The sequence below is a fragment of the Phyllostomus hastatus genome, unplaced genomic scaffold (genome assembly GCF_019186645.2).
Source record: "Phyllostomus hastatus isolate PE091 unplaced genomic scaffold, TTU_PhHast_1.1 phas_contig_152, whole genome shotgun sequence".
NCBI lineage: Eukaryota > Metazoa > Chordata > Mammalia > Chiroptera > Phyllostomidae > Phyllostomus > Phyllostomus hastatus.
This window is the reverse complement of record NW_025333622.1, coordinates 13,746,835-13,764,156: the sequence shown is the minus strand read 5'-3', so window position 1 is coordinate 13,764,156 and position 17,322 is coordinate 13,746,835.

The following is a 17,322-nucleotide window of genomic DNA, read 5'->3' as shown; positions in this document are numbered from 1 at the left end:
AGAGGATAGAGGAAAGAGAGCCAAGATGGATAAGATAAATCTGGAGAGACGGAAAGCGGGAGAAGCAGAAGTAGAGATACTGGGAAAGGGCAGTGGAACGGGTAGGAGAAGACAAACGGATAAGAAAAGAGGAAAAGAAGAGGAAGAGGCTGAGAGAACGTGGAAGCAGAAAAAAAAAGGAAGGTGGCAAAAGGAGAGGGAGATGTATTTAAAAAGAGGAAGTCATCGGTACTCTAAAAGGGTCTCTAATTCTTTTCCCTATGTCCAGCCACCCCAGAGGAAGGGGGTTCATCTTAAAGACCTTCTGAGGACAGGTCACACTTGCCTCTTTTGTACTCATCAACCTATCCTGCTGGGGAATTCCCTGGAAGACAAAGATCACAGGACTATAAGGGACCCTGGAGAACACCTAGCCCTACTCCTTCATTCAGCCAAGAGGAAACTTAGAATAGCAAGGTTGTTTATTCTGCGTTTTCTCTGGGAATTGAAGCTCAGAACAGTTTCGACCACTCTAATAAGAGCAGGCCCACTGTGTCATGAACTAATGCTTCCAGAAACTTCTGAAAGGATCATGTAAAAGTTTGAAAAATGGTTATAAAGTGCATACTACTACCCAACACCAGGAAAGGGGTGGCAACGTAAAGATGACTAGAATGGAATATTTGGCTTCTTTAAGCTTATGGATAAGTGGGTGAAACAGCTAATAAATATTTAATTTTAATATAGGGTGGTGGTTGTAAGTGATGAGATAGGGATTTGCCCAGAGTGCTATAGGAGCCCAGCAGCTTGGGGATTTGGGGAGGCTCATTGGAGGAAATAGTCCTTTAAGTGGGAAGGATTTTCCAGAAGAGGAGAACAGCATAAGCAAAAGCTCAGAGATATGAATGAGCATGGACTGAATCATTCACTAATTTCTACAATAAAACACCTGCTAAGTTCTAAGTAATGTACTTAGGAAGTATGCAGGCTACACCTAGCATAGATAATAAATGATAGTTTCTATAATCAACAAGATTACAATCTGATAGAGTAGATAAGGTCTGCACATAATGACTAAAATATAAATCAAAATTTCTGTGAGAGCTCTTCAGGCCAAGTGCCATAGGATTTCCAGGGAAGAAGAGCTGAGTATGGGAACCTGGTAAGGAGGAGGTGTCATTCAAGCTGGGCCATGAAGGATGAGAAGGATTTCAACAGGTAAACTGAACAGATGTCAGAGAGAAGAAAAGACTAAGGATGGAAATAGAGCACTGTGGTCTAATCTGTCAGGAAAATGATCTTCCCTTTGGGCGTTGAATGCTCTTAGCAGTCTATTGTAGTGCTGTTCCTTTTTCCACATAGGTGTTCCATCAGGCTCCCTGGCTGCCTGCTGTTCCCCAGGGAAAGCATGTCTGTAGATGCCATGTGTGCAGTGACCCGGGCCAGCCAAACCCACCTGGCACCAGACTTGAATGACCCTATGAGAAGGGATCTGTGCTCTGAAAATATACTGGTGTCTTTCCTTTGTTATGTGTTTTTGTTTTTATTTTCTGCATTTATTTTCTTAGCAGCTTCCTTTTTAAAAAAAAATGAGTGTAGAAAGCTTATCCACAGCTGAGTCAACAACTGAGAGAATAGAGCACTCAAGAGGATACTTTAGTAGTGATCAGTATTCCACCTAAAGAGTCAAGGTTGGGGGATGGAATGAGGGCACACAAAACTCAAACACTTTTCTCCTGAATTTTATTTGCTTGCTCAGATAATTTGTTGTCTAAGAGTTGGGTACTCATAGAGACCAATTTTATTTCTAAAGTGAAACAACCTGCAGAATAATTACCCCTGGGGCTTGTTTAAAATGCAGATTTGGTGGGGCCTGAGTGTTTTCACTTTTTAACTGTTTTTTTTTTTAATTTTGTCATAATAATCAACTTTGTTGAATTACTATTTACATGTAATAATATACACCCACTTTAAGTGCTCAGTTCAATGAATTTTGACAAGTATTTACACCCATGTAGTTAAAGTTTCCATCACTCCAAAAAGTAACCTCATGCTCCTTTGCAGTTGATTGCTCTGCCCCAGTCAACTTGTGATCTGCTTTCTGACAAGGTAAGTAAGTTTTGTCTGTTCTAGAAGTTTATATAAATGGCAATCATAGAGAATCTACTCTTTTGTATCTTTCTTTTTTTGTTCAGCCTAATGTTTTCAAGGTTCATTTATTTTATTATAGGTATCATTAGTTTGTTACTTTTTCTGAGTGATATTCTATGGTATGTATATACCATAAGTCATCTATTTACCAGTTGATGGACATTTTGATTGTCCAGGCTTTGGTTATTTGAATAAAACTGCTATGATCATTAGTGGACAAGATTTTGTGTGGACATATGTTCTCATATGTTTTGTTTCATATGTTTTATGTAGTCATGTGTTTTCAAATTTTGTCTGGAGAAAAATCTAGAGTTGGAATTGGAGAGTCATATATAAAGAATATGTTTAACTTAATAAGAAACTGTAAAATTGTTTTCTAAAGTGTTTATTCTATCTTTTATTCTCACCAGCAAAATATGAGAGATTCAAGTGTTTCATATCCTTGCTAACACTTGGTATTTTAAAACTTTTTTTATTTTTATCAATTCAAGTAAGTAGTAGTAATATGAATATGGCTTTAATAAATAATTCCCTGATGACTAATGCTGCCAAGCATCTTCTCATATACTTATCAGCCATTTCTGTATCTTCTTTGCCCACTGTTTCTATTGAATTGAGTTCCTTCTTATTGAACTGTAAGAGCACTTTGTAGGTTCTGGAAAGTAGTCTTGGTCAGATATATACATTGCAGTCAGTAACTTGCTTTTATATTCTCTTGACATTATCTTTTTTAAAAAAGATTATTTATTTTTTTAGAGAGAGAAAGGAAGTGAGAGAGAAAGAGAGGGAGAGAAACAGTGATGTGAGAGAGAAACATTGATCAGTTGCCTCTCGAATGCACCCCAATTGGGGACCAGGTCTGAAACCTAGGTGTGTGCCCTGACAGGGAGTTAAACCAACAACCCTTTGTAGGATGATGCCCAACCAAGGAGCCACACTGGTCAGGGTTTGCCATGGTCTTTTGAAGAGCAAACATTTATATTTTGATGAAAAAAAACTTAACATTTTTTTCCTTTTATAGTTCATGCTTTTTGTGTCATATCTAAAAATTCTTTGCCTATCCCAAAGCCAAAAACGCATTCTCCTATGTTTACCTCTAGGATTTGTATCATTACTACTTTTATGTTTAGGTCTATGAACCATTCTAGAGTAATTTTTGTGTTTAATATAAAGAGTCAAAGTTCATTGACAGAATTAATCATTGAAGCCTCATCAGCCCAGAAGTTTCTTCATGGGAAGATTTTTAACTACAAATTCAAGTTCTTTACCATATATGGTGTTATTAAAATATTCTATTTCGCTATGTATCCATTTTGGTCATGTGTGTCACTGGTAGGCCAAATGATCTCCAAAAATATGTATCTCTTAATCTCCAAAACCTGTGCATATATTATCTTACAAGGCAAAAGCAACTTTAAATGTGTGACTAAGTTAAGGATGTTGAAGTGGAAAGATTATTCTGGATTATCTGCATGGATCTAATGTAATCGAAGGAGTCCATAAGCATGAGTAAATGTGTCAAAAAGGAGGTTTCATCTGAGTTGTCAAAGTTGTTGGCATGAAGTCATTTTTAATGTCTGTAGGCTGTGTAGTGATGTCTTCTCTTTCATTCTTGACTTTGGTAATTTGTGTAATTTTTTAAATCAGACTAGCTAGAGATTTATCTATCTTTATAATAATTTCAAACAACCAGTTTATGGTATCATTGATTTTTCTCTATTGTTTGTTCATTTTCTACTTCATCAACATCTTCTCTCACATTCTTTTCCTTTTTCTCCTTATTTTTGTTTCAATTTTTTCTTCTTTTACTGTCTTCCTAAGATGGAAGCTTACACTATTGACTTTAGACCTTTCTGATTTTTAAATATATGCACTTAAAATCTCTAAAGTTACCACTGAGCACTAGAAATTTTGTTTTCATTTTCATTCAGTGCAAAATATTTTATAATTTCCCTATTACTTTCAAACCATTCTATTTGAGTTCTAATTTCATTCCTTTATGGTCAGAGGACATATCCATATGAGTTCATCTTTTTAAATGTATTGAAACTTTTGGAACATTTATATGGCACAATTTATGGTCTATGTTAATGAATGCTGCATGTGAAATTGTCTGGTAGCCACTCCAGCTTGCTCATTATTAACGTTTGCATGTGTGGTAGGAAGAATTATGGTGCCCAAAAGAGTCCATATCCTGTCTTGGGAACATGTAAACGTGTTACCTTACTTGGCAAAAGGGACGTTGCAAAGGCCCTTAAAATTAAAGACTTTGCGGTGGGGAAATTGTCCTGGATTATCTAGGTGTGCCCACCTAAGCTGCATGAATCCTTAAAGATGAAAAACCTTTCCTGGTCGTGGTCACAGGGAGATTTAACTACAAAAGAATAGTGAGAGTAGTGTGATGTGAAAAGGACTAGACCCTCTTTGTTTGCTCTGAAGATAGAGGAAAGGGCCATGAGGAGTGTGGGTGGCCTCTAGAAGATGGAAAAGGCAAGGTAACTGACTCTCCCCCAGAGTTTTCAGAAAGGAATGAAGCACTGCTGACATCTTAATTTTAGCTTGGTGACACTCATGTTGGATTTCAAGATTACAGAATTGTAAGATAATTAATATGAATGGCTTGAGCTACTACATTTGGGATAATTTGTTATAGTGACCACAGAAAACTAATACAGAACCTTAAATTTTTCCTCATCCTTTTACTTTTAACTTGTGTCTTTAAATTTAAAGTGTTTTTTTGTTAGAGTCAACATTTCATGGGATCTGGCTTTTTAAAAATCCAGCCTGACAAAGTACCTTTTAATAGGAGTGCTTAGATCATTTACATTTAATTTAATTTATCAATAATAGTTAGATTTAAATCCACCAGTTTGTTCTGTTATTATTTGTCTAATTTGTTCTTTGTTTTTGTTCACCTTTCCTGCCTTCTTTCAAACTGAATATTTTCTGGTACTCTGTTTCATCTCTACTTTTGGCTTATTGACACTGCCTGTTCATTAATTTTTTAGAAGTTGCTCTAGGGTTTACAATACCTGTTAAGTTTTCATTTTCTGCTTTCAAATATGATAATACTCCACATATGAAACCAGACAACAGGTTATTTCCATTCCTTCATCCTCTATGCTTTAATTATTATAGATTTACATTTAGGCATTCTCATCATTTTTGCCTTAAAGGATCAATTATCTTTTCAAGAAATTAAAAACTATTTTATATTTACCCATATATATAGACCATTTCTGCCACTTTCATTTCTTTGTAGATCCAGGTTTCCATTTAGCATAATTATTCTTCCACCTAAAGAATTTTCTTTAACATTTCTTATATCAAGGTCTGTTGATGACAAGTTCTATCTTTTTCTATGTTTAAAAAAAGTATTTATTTCATCCGGCCAAGATGGAGACATAGGTAGAAACACTGTGCCTCATCAAACAACCAAAAAAAGGACAACAACAAATTTAAAAACAAAAACCAACTAGAACTGCCAGAAAATCGAACTGTATGGAAGATTGACAACCAAGAAGTTAAGGAAGAAACATTTATCCAGATCAATAGGAGGGGTGGAGATGGGCAGCAGGGGCAGAGAGGACTTGCAGCAAGGCAACAGCTGCCTCCCAGGGTGGGCAAGGTGGCAGCTGGTGGAGCGAGCAGTCCCACATTTGCTTGCAGACCTTGCAGACAGACCTCTTAACCTGGGATTCCAATGAGGGGAAATAAATCCTCAAAACCTCTGACTGAAAAAAACTTATGGGGGTTGCATCAGTGGGAGAAACTCCCAGCCTCACAGGAGAGTTCATTGGAGAGACCCACAGTGTCTTAGAATGCACACAAACCCACCCACCTCAAATCAGCACCAGAACAGCCCAACTTGCTGGTGGGTAGCTGAGGAAGTCACTGAAAGCCAACTGAGAGTGGAGCAAGGGGCATTGTTCCCTCTCTCAATCCTCCCCCACATACAGTGCCACAACACACAGATGAAAACATGGGTTTCCCCACCCTGGTAAGTACCTAAGGCTCTACCTCTTACTATGTAACAGGTATGTAGAAAGAAAAAAAAATGGCCCAAATGAAAGAACAAATCAAAACTCCTGAAAACATACAACTAAGTGATGAAGAGATAGCCAACCTATCAGATGCAGAGTTCAAAACACTGGTAATCAGGATACTCACAAAATTGGTTGAGTATGGTCCCAAAATAGAGGGAAAAAGTGAAGGCTATGAAAAGTGAAATAAAGGAAAATGTATAGGGAACCAACAGTGAAGGGAAGGAAACCAGAACTCAAATCAACAATTTGGATCAGAAGGACGAAATAAACATTCAACCAGAACAGAATGAAGAAACAAGAATTCAAAAATTGAGGAAAAGCTTAGGAAACTCTAGGACAACTTTAAACATTCCAACATCTGAATCATAGGAGTGTCAGAAGGAGAGGAGGAAGAGCAAGAAATGCAAAACATAATTGAAAACATAATACAGGAGAATTTCCCCAATGTGGCAAAGGAAATAGATTTCCAGTAAGTCCAGGAAGCTCAGAGTCCCAAAGAAGTTGGACCTAAGAAAGCACACACCAAGGCACATCAGCATTACATTACCCAAGATGAAAGATAAGGAGAGAATCTTAAAGCAGCTAGAGGAAAGCAGACACTCACCTACAAAGGAGTTCCCATAAATCTCATCAGCTGATTTCTCAAAAGAAATCTTGCAGGCAAGAAGGGGCTGGAAAGAAGTATTCAAATTCATGAAAGGCAAGGACTTACATCCAAGATGACTCTATCCAGCAAGGCTATCATTTAGAATGGAAGGGCAGAACAAGTGCTTCCCAGATAAGGTCAAGTTAAAGGAGTTCATCATCACCAATCCCTAATTATATGAAATGTTAAAGGGGCTTATCTAAGAAAAAAAGAAGATGACAAATATGAGCAGTAAAATGACAACAAACTCACAACTATCAACAACCAAACCTAAAACAACAAAAACAAAACACAAACTAAGCAAACAAGTAGAACAGGAACAGAATCACAGAAATGGAGATCACATGGAGGGTTATCAGCAGGGAAGTGGAGGGGGGAGAATAAGGGGAAATGGTACAGGGAATAAGTAGCATAGATGGTAGGTACAAATTAGACAGGGAGGAGGTTAAGAATAGTATAAGAAATGTAGAAGCCAAAGGACTTATATATATGACCCATGGGCATGAACTAAAGGGGGTAAATGTAAGATATCAGGGTGTAAAGGACAGAGAGGAGTAAAGGGGCAAAATGGGACTATTGTGATAGCATAATCAATAAATATATATTTTAAAACTATTTCCTCTTAATTGTAGAAATTTCTTTTTTTTCTGGGTGTAGAATTCTAAGTTGACTTTTATTTTCTTTCAGCACTTGAAGATAATGTTCCATGTCTTCCGGCTTACATTTTCTGACAGGAGGTCTGTGGTCATTCTTATCATTGTTGTGATCCATAATGAGTAGAAAAATAATTAATAGAATGAACTATTTAATTACAGAAAAATGGAATTAGCAGACAAAGTTTTTAAAACAGCTATCATAAATACAAGGTGGGGCAAAAGTAGGTTTAACATGGTATGTGATACACAGTTTATTCTTGTGTTATTTATTAATTATTGTGTTATTTTCCACATGAACAACTATAAACCTACTTTTGCCCCACGCTGTATGTTTAAAGATTTAAAGAAATAAATGAACACAATGAGGACAGAAATGGATATTAAAAAGAACTAAACAGAAATTCTAGAAGTTAAAACTATAATATCTGAAATGAAAGTTTTACTGGATGGGATTAAGAGCAGATATATACTACAGAATTTTAAAATATCAATAAACTTAAATATATAGCAACGGAAGCTATCTAAACTGATTAATATGGTTCTACAGGTCACTGAGTGTCTATTCATTTTTTTTTCTCTCTGTGCTTTAATTTGGATAGTTTCACCTCTAAAACTCAGTTATTTTTTATATCTTCTACTTCTCACCTCATTATGTTTATGTTCTCTTCCAGTTTGGGGTTTCATTTTCCTGCTTTTTCACATTTCTAGTAATCTTTTATTCTCTGCTGAACATTTTGAATGTGACTGTTGAGTGCTGAAATTTGTTGCATTCTCTTAACGAGTGTTGGACTTAGACTTTGTTTTTGCAGGTAGTTAAGTTGTGGATCCACTTAATCCTTTCAAGAATTATTTTTAAGCTTTTTAAGGGCAAGTCTAGGGTAACCTCTACTATAGGACTAATTTATTTCTAGTACTACAGTGTGATCATCCTGTCATCTGATTGAATGCCATCAAGGTATTTTCAGTCTGGCTGGTCAGAACCCTGATCTCTTCCAGTCTTGTGTGAGCCCTGAGAATTTTTCAGCTTAAAACCCCTCAGTCAACATTTGCTCAGTCTTGTGAAGTTTCATGCTATGCATGTGAGGTTTAGTGTTCAGCAACAGATTCAAGGAGGGCTCTCTGCAGATTCCTGGAGCTCTCTCTTTATATATCTCTTCTCTGGTACTCTGCCCTATAAATTCCAGCTACCTCAGCCTCCCCAAACTTCAGTCTCTGTGTTCTCAACTTGGAGAGCTCATTACACTCTGCTTTGGCCCCCCATCCCTGCACTGCAACTTTGAAAGTTCCTCAGGTAGTAAGCCAAGGAGATTGTAGGGCCCTCCTAGTTTTCCTTTTTTCAGGAATCATAGTCCTGTGAAGCTAGTTCTCCAGTGTCAGAAAATTGGTTTTAAAATATGTGAATATATTGGAATGTAACAATTTTTTGTTGTTGATAATAAGAGGGTAAATGCAATCCCAATTTTTGGTTTCTGGCCAATTTTTCATAGACAGAAGCCATTAACTACATTCTTAACAGCATGATAGTCCTGGCCAAGTGCCTGAGTTGGTTAGAGTATCGTCCCATGCGTCACATAGGTTACAGGTTCGATTCCTGGTCAAGGCACATACCTAGGTTGCAGACTAGATCCCCTACCCCCATTGGGGCACATATGGGAGGCAACCAATCCATGTTTCTCTCACACATTGATGTTTCTCTCTTTCTCTCTCCTCCTCTTCTCTCCTTCCTCTTTCTCTAGAATCAATAAACATATCCTTGGGTGAGGATTAAAAAAAATCAAATTTGAACCTGATCAAACTTCTAGATTCCACTATTGATTTACAGAATTGTTTAGAACAGAAACATGTCAAAAAAAAACACTTATGGAATGTAATCAGCAAAATCCAGAGTCAGGGAAGCTGTATAGGAAAATAAATACAATAAGATGACATGGTGAGACATTTGGTGGGACATTTGTGTGTGTGTGAACTTTTCTACAAGTATATTTGTAATCAACAATAAAATGTTTCAAAATTGAGACTGTAGAACAAGGTCATTTGTGGATTTTCTCTTAGCTATGACATACACATTTCTAAAATCATAATTCTGGGGTAATTTGATGGGAGCAGAAGGTATACTGATGAGAGGTTTGATGTTCAGCAATCACCTGCAGGAACAGCAGGTCTGGTTTTTCTGGTCCAGGGTATTAATTCAGTGCTTCTTTTCTCCCCCAGCTACCTGACAAGAACAAAAGGTGCTGCCACATCTGCCCACAAGCTGCATCACCCTGAGGGGAAATCCTCTCACTTCAGCACAGAGGCTCACAGATTTCACACCTGGCTCTGATTGGACAGTTCTCCAGAATGGCAGGTGGGGCTTGGGAAGCAACAGTGGCCGTTTCTGCTCCTGCCCAGAAGATTCGGTGAATGCTAGACTAGAGAAGGCATTCAGGATCATTTCGTCCAGCCCTCCACCTCTGGGCAGAACAGGAGCGAAGCACTTACCTGCCACCAGAACTCCTCTTGACTGACGTGTTTTTTATGTATTCTGTTGCAAGGACTGCAGCTAAACCAGGCTATCAGCCTACAGGGAAGTCAAGCAAATATGGCTTCTTCTTGTGACCTTTTGGATCTGTTTTCACAAACATTTGCCTTATTGTTATATAATAATAGTGATGGTAATCTTAGCCAGCATTTGTGTTTCACTTTACAGTTTTAAATATAAAATATCTATGGGCATTGGTTTCCTCAACTGTAAAATGAGAATAATAACCAGATCCACATCATAGGTTATTGTAAGGATAAATAAATAATGCACATAATATACAATCGCTTTGATTTTCAGTGAGTGGTGAGCAAGAAATGCATGCTTTCAGATGTGGCAAATGAGGCTGAGAGAGGATGGGTAGCTTTCTTAAAGTTACACAGCCAGCAAAGGCAGAACCAGTACTAGAACCCAGCTCTCCTCAGCCCCTACCATTTTTCCTTTCTCATCACATAGTAGGACATCCAATGAGGAGCAAATACGTTGGAGACAGAGGAGGATCATCAACAATGACCTTATTACTTGTGTGTATGATTAAATAAGGCAACACGTGAAAAGCACTTAGAACCACGTCTGGCACAGAGCACATGTCCAATACAAATCAGCTTTATTCCTGAGTGGCTAATGCTGTATTATGTATAAAGGACTTTCACAGACACACAATCTCATTCAGTCCTCACCAAAAGCCTACAGAGTATTTTTATTAACCCCATTTTATTAAAAAGGGAACAGGGGCACACAAGCAGAGCAGAAATTCCACTCAGACCAGGCTGTTCTAAGTTTTTCAGCCAGGGATCTTCTTAAATGCAGCTCTGGAGGTGACTTTTCCACATCTTACATAGCAAAGGTCAGTTGAAAGGATGCACTTCATAGCCTTAGAAGGAGCCTCTGGAGCTGTCTTGGAGTTGTGTTTTAGAATGGGAAAGCCCTATCCATACCTAATTGCCCACCTGATGGATCAAGCCTGCTCTACCATGTTCTAAAACATTCTGAAGTTACCCCAGGCTTTCTGGTTGGAACAGGGTCCTTCTCCCAAGATACCATTTCCTAGGGGTTTCTCTGGATTTAGAAATGGAATAGAGTCATGGAAAAAGAACATGGGTTCTGGGTAGTGTGGCTTAGTGGATTGAGCATCAGCCTGCAAATGAAAAAGGTCACTGATTTGATTCCCAGTCACGGCACATCTTTGGGTTGCAGGCTGGTTGATGTTTCTCTCCCTTTCTTTCCCTCTTTATTCCTCCCTTCCCTTCTCTCTAAAAATAAATAAATATAATCTTTAAAAAGAAAGAAAAAGAACATAGGTTTTGGAAAAGGCAGACATAGGTTTGAACTCTCACTCTGCTCCTCCCTACCTGTGACCTTGGGGAAGTTACTTGACTTGTCTGAATCTCAGTTTCCTCATATGCAGTGGATGTCATGGAATTCTGATAGCATAATACCTGGCATAGATAAATGCTTATTAAATTTTAGCATTTAGTAGGAGGAATGAGATTTCCCTGGAGTCCGAAGATTGAGTTCACACCTCTGGTCATGGGACCTGGTTGAGTCACTCTCTCTGACTTTCCCCATCCTCGCCTGTGAAATGGGTCAGTATAGGTATCCCCTGGGTTCACATCTGTGAATGTTCTACATGAACAGGAAAGTGTTTGAGACATAAGACCATATCCAAACAGAACCTGTGGGTCCAGGTGAAGGTGGGAATACTCCTTCCTCATTGTTCCCCCATCTCCAGCCCGAAGCAATAGCCAGCTTCAGATTTGGAGAAGGTCATAGGCCTCCATACAGGCACATTGTAACAATCCAGAAAACCCTGTAATGATAAGGGCATAGAGGGAAATATCCCCCTTCTTTGAGGGTGGCACCATGGGGGTGTCACTGAGAATACTTGAGCAATTTTAAAGCAGGAGCCACTTTCTGAGAACTCTGGTTACTGGATCTAATCTAACCTCTTGATCTAACCTAATCTAACCCCACCTGACAAGCTATGTGAGCTGGAACCAAGGTCTGCCCTTCTCTGGAGTCCCACAGTGGAATTGGGGGCTGGGGTTAGAATCACAGGATCTAGGAGAAGGAAGGCCCTGGGAGCTCACCTACTCTAGAACACTGTCACCCAAATGCAAACATCCCCACCACTTCATTCCTGATCACCAGACTCTGCCCCAAATTTCCCAGAACAAACAGGTGCCTGCATCACAAGATGGTTACCTAGTTTTAGGGTGACAAAAGGGCTAGGAAGATTTTTTTACTTTGAGCTGTGATCCGCCTGCCTTTCTCCCATTGGTCCAAGGTCAGCATTCTTTTTTTTAATTCTCTTTCTGTTTTTTTTTTAAATATATTTTATTGGCCCTGGCTGGCATAGATCAGTGGATTGAACATGGGCCTGTGAACCAAAGGGTCGCCAGTTCAATTCCCAGTCTAGTAGGGAACATGCCTGGATTGCAAACCAGGTCCCCAGTAGGGGGCATGTGAGAAGCAACCACACATTGATGTTTCTCTCACTGTTTCTCCTTCCCTTCCCCCTCCCTAAAACTAACTAAATAAAATCTTTAATACACACACACACACACACACACACACACACACACATACACACACTCTATGTATATATACTATACTATATATAGTAATATATATATATATATATATATATATATATATATATATACAGTATTGATTGTGCTATTACAGTTGTCCCATTTCCCCCATTTATCCCTCTCCACTCTGCACACCCCCTCCCACCAGCATTCCCCCACCTTAGTTCATGTCCATGGGTCATACATGTAAGTTCTTTGGCTTCTGCATTTCCCATATTATTCTTAACCTCCTCCTATCTTCTGCCTACCCTTTATGCTTCTTATTCCCTGTACCGTTTCCCTCATTTTTCCCCTTCCATCTCTCCATTGATAAACCTCCATGTGATCTCCATTTCTGTGATTCTGTTCCGGTTCTACTTGTTTGCTTAGTTTGTGTTTTGTTTTTGTTGTTTTAGGTTTGGTTGTTGATAGTTGTGAGTTTGTTGTCATTTTACTGCTCATATTTGTCATCTTCTTTTTTTCTTAGATAAGCCCCTTTAACATTTCACATAATTAGGGATTGATGATGATGAACTCCTTTAACTTGACCTTATCTGGGAAGCACTTGTTCTGCCCTTCCATTCTAAATGATAGCCTTGCTGGATAGAGTCATCTTGGATGTAAGTCCTTGCCTTTCATGAATTTGAATACTTCTTTCCAGCCCCTTCTTGCCTGCAAGATTTCTTTTGAGAAATCAGCTGATGAGACTTATGGGAACTCCTTTGTAGGTGAGTGTCTGCTTTCCTCTAGCTGCTTTAAGATTCTCTCCTTATCTTTCATCTTGGGTAATGTAATGCTGATGTGCCTTGGTGTGTGCTTTCTTGGGTCCAACTTCTTTCAGACTCTAAATTTCCTGGACTTACTAAGAGTCTATTTCCTTTGCCACATTGGGGAAGTTCTCCTGCATTATGTTTTCAGATAAGCTTTGCATTTCTTACTTTTTTTCTTCTCCTTCTGACACCTCTATGATTCAGATGTTGGAATGTTTAAAGTTGTCCCAGAGGTTCCTAAGCCTATCCTCAATTTTTGAATTCTTGTTTCTTCATTCTATTCTGGTTAAATGTTTATTTCTTTCTTCTGGTCCAAGTTGTTGATTTGAGTTTTGGTTTCTTTCCCTTCACTGTTAGTTCCCTGTACATTTTCCTTTATTTCACTTTGCATATATTTCACTTTTTCCTCTCTTTTGGGACCATACTCAACCAATTCTGTGAGCATCCTGATTACCAGTGTTTTGAATGCTCCATCAATAGGTTGACTATCTCTTCATTGCTTAATTGTATTTTTTTCTGGAGCTTTGCTCTGTTCTTTCATTTGGTCCATTTTTTTGTCTCAGTGTGCCTTTTATGTAGTAAGGGAGGAGACATAGCTATTCTCCAGGATGGGGCAACCCACATCAGTGCCTTGTGGAACTATATGTTGAGGGGGGGGTCTGAGAGGGAACAATGCCCCTTGCCCAGCTCTCAGTTGGCTTTCAGTCATTTCCCCCTCTACCCACAAGCAAATTGGGCTATTCTGGTGCTGATTCCTGGGTGGGTGGGTTTGTATATCTCTAGGACCCTGTGGGTCTCTCCAATAAACTCTCCTGTGATGTTAAGAGTTTCTCCCACTGTTGCAATGCCCACAGATTTTTACAGCCAGGGGTTTTGAGACTTTATTTCCCATGCTGGAACCCTGGGTTGCACAGTCTGTCTCACTCCCCAGTTGTTCCTCCTGGTTTATCTGCACGCAAATGGAGGACTGCCCTCTCTGCCACTGGCCACCTGCCCCAGTCCTCTAGCCACCACCTTGCTGAGAGTCCTCTCTGTCCAACTGCCTGTCTCTGTCCCTCCTACTCATCTGGATGAGTGTTTCTTCTTTAACTACTTGGTTGTTGGACTTCCATACAGTTCAATTTTCTGGTAGTTCTGGTTGTTGTTTGTTTTTAAATTTGTGGTTGTCCTTCTTTTGGTTGTTCAAGGAGGCACAATGTATCTACCTATGCCTCTACCTTGGCCAGAAATTGGAGGTCAGCATTCTGAAGTCTCATTCTTTTAGTCAATTCCTAAACTCTCTCCAGCTCTGCCTTCCAGGGAGAAATGGGGACATAAGAGAGAAGGAAGGAGAGAAGAAGCCAGATACAAACCACCTGAACTTTCTTACATAGCATGTCTACACTCAAGCTGTGCTGTCATGTTCACAAATTATTGTCAAATATTCTCTTTTTCTGATTGCTGTGAATACTTCCTTACCCCCACCCACAGAAATTGCTCTAAGATGTGGGCAGGAAGTACCCAGGAAGGGGGCAGCAGTCATAGAACCCCACCCCCTGGGGCTTCTCCAGTTGGAAAGGTGATATTCAGTAGTTTTTAAATTTTTATTATTAATAACAATTTTTAGAAAGATGCTTTTATCAAACTCTTACATGGAACTCAAATGAAATGATGGATGGGTGGATGAATGGATGGATAAGTAGGGAGACAAAACTGGAATAGGTAGATAAAATGGGAATGGGAAAATGGGAATAGTTAAGAAGAGGTACTCTAGAGCCAGACTACAAGCTTCAAATTCCTGCTGTCAAATTTACTAGCTGTGTGACCATGAGCAAGTCACTTAATCACTTAACTCCTCAGTTTCCTCATCTGAAAATGAACAAAATAGTTAAACCCTACCTTATAGAAATATTGTGATACTGAATGAGTTAGTGCATAGAAAGCACATGTGCTAACACCTGGAACAGTGAGTGCTCTATAAGTGTCTGTTGTTGTTGTTGTTGTTATTATTACCATCATTATTATTATTATTAACACTGACTAAAATTGGGGAGACTCCCCACTTCCTTCAAACACTGTGATTCCTGAGACATTGGAAGTTCTGGGAACACTACTTATGAACCACTTATGTAAGTTCATGTTCTCATTTTACAAAGGAGAAAATGAGGCCGGGGGGTGGGGGGGAACATCATTTGCTTATGGTCACACAATGGAGTGTTGGGAACCGCCCTGACTGGTATCAGAGGCTGAAACCCCCGCCTAGCTAAGGCTAAGGGAACGCCCTTGGAACCGTGAGCCAGCAAGGAGACAAAAGCTTATCTCCCTGGCAGGAATGCTGCTTCTGCTGCTTTATTCATGACTGAACCCCCAAAAGCTTGGTCGGTTATCCAAAGACGGGTAAGATTCCCCACGGGGGGAACAACCTAAGCCAGGCACGATCACTTTGGGAGGCCCCCCAAAAGAAGGACTTGGGGGGCTGCAGCAAAAGGGGGGTGATGGACCCTCGCTCCTCGGCTTTGACATAGCCTGAGTTCTCAGCGTCTGGGAAAAAATCTCCTTATCTCTCGGTTACCTAGTTCCCTTGCTCCACCTAAGCCTGAAACAATGACAGGGTGGTGCAGCTCGGTACTGAGAAGTGCGGATTCCCCAGGGTGATCAGGCCTAAGAAAGAATATGTAAATTACTGTGAAACCTTCTTTGTTTAGAATGCTCTCAGTTGAATGAGAAGGGTCTTAGGAGGAAGTTAGTTTGTTCCTCAGTCTTACAGCTCTTTGACCCCCCAACTCAATAGACCGGCAGAGTTCTTTGTTTTCTATAGTTCCTTACTTCCCCCTAATGAGTACTGTACTTTACCTGAATTATTATGCAGCATGAGCCCAATAAAAGCAGGTATGGACTGTAAATCAGCGCGCTCCCCACTAGGGGGGGTGGCCATTTCGTCCCTACTTCCCCACAGAAACTAGTTTGTCTCTGTGCATGTGGTGTTTTTTCTCGCGTGTGTTTCAGCGAGCCATCCGCAGCGTTCCGTGGTCACTGCTGGCCGGTGACCCACGCGCAACAGTGGAGTGTGTATAGTGAAGCCAGATCTTGAGCTGAGGTCTCTTAAATTTTGGCCTTTGTACCTCTCAGAGACTTTTCTGCATGTGCCAAACTGCACTGGAAGTCAAGGCCAAACACAAGGAATTTGGGCATCCACCAGCAGCCAGTGGGTCTAACCTTGGCTGGCTGCCCTGACTGCCGTCTCCTCCAGGATGGGTCCCAGAGGTCCTCTGCTAATAAAGTAGCAATTCCAGCTTTCTCAGAGGCAGGGTGGAGGCTGAAAGAGATGCAAGGGAGTAGGTGAAGGCAGTGAGCTGTGAAACTTAATTCACACTTAGGTCATGTCTTAAGAACTCAGGCTACAAGGTGTTACATGCAGTATGTGTAAAGTGCAGTAAATAATTGACAGGCAAGACTCATCAGGTTTCCTTGGCCCTCTCACTTCCTTCTCTCTCACTCTTGCTGAAATAGTGGGGGAAATGTCTCTCCCCAGGACAGGCACTTATAGGCAGTGGTGCTCCTCTGAAGTTTATCATGAATCTTCAAGGTATAGTGGAGTGGTTTTTATCAAAACAAAATGAACTATTTCTCTTCTATCAAGTAACAACTCTTCCTTTATTCTTTTAACATATTTATGATCTGCTATATGTGTTAGTCAGGACCGCCTCTGTGAGTGTGTGATGTCTGCCATCACACCAGGGTTCTCTACTCAGAAGGGCCCCACACTTGGTTTCAATGCTCTCCTGCCATCATCTTGAAATTAATAACACATTTATTTTTACATTTGAGTTTTGTAAATGAACTCCAGTAGGACAGTGGAACATGTACACAAACAGGAGAGTCAGGCCATGTGAGGGTCCACCATTCCTTGTCCCCCCATCCACATATAGCCTTCTCAATACCCCACGAGTGCGGTGGACATCCTGGTGGACCCACACCCGGAGTTAGTGCAGGGATGCTCA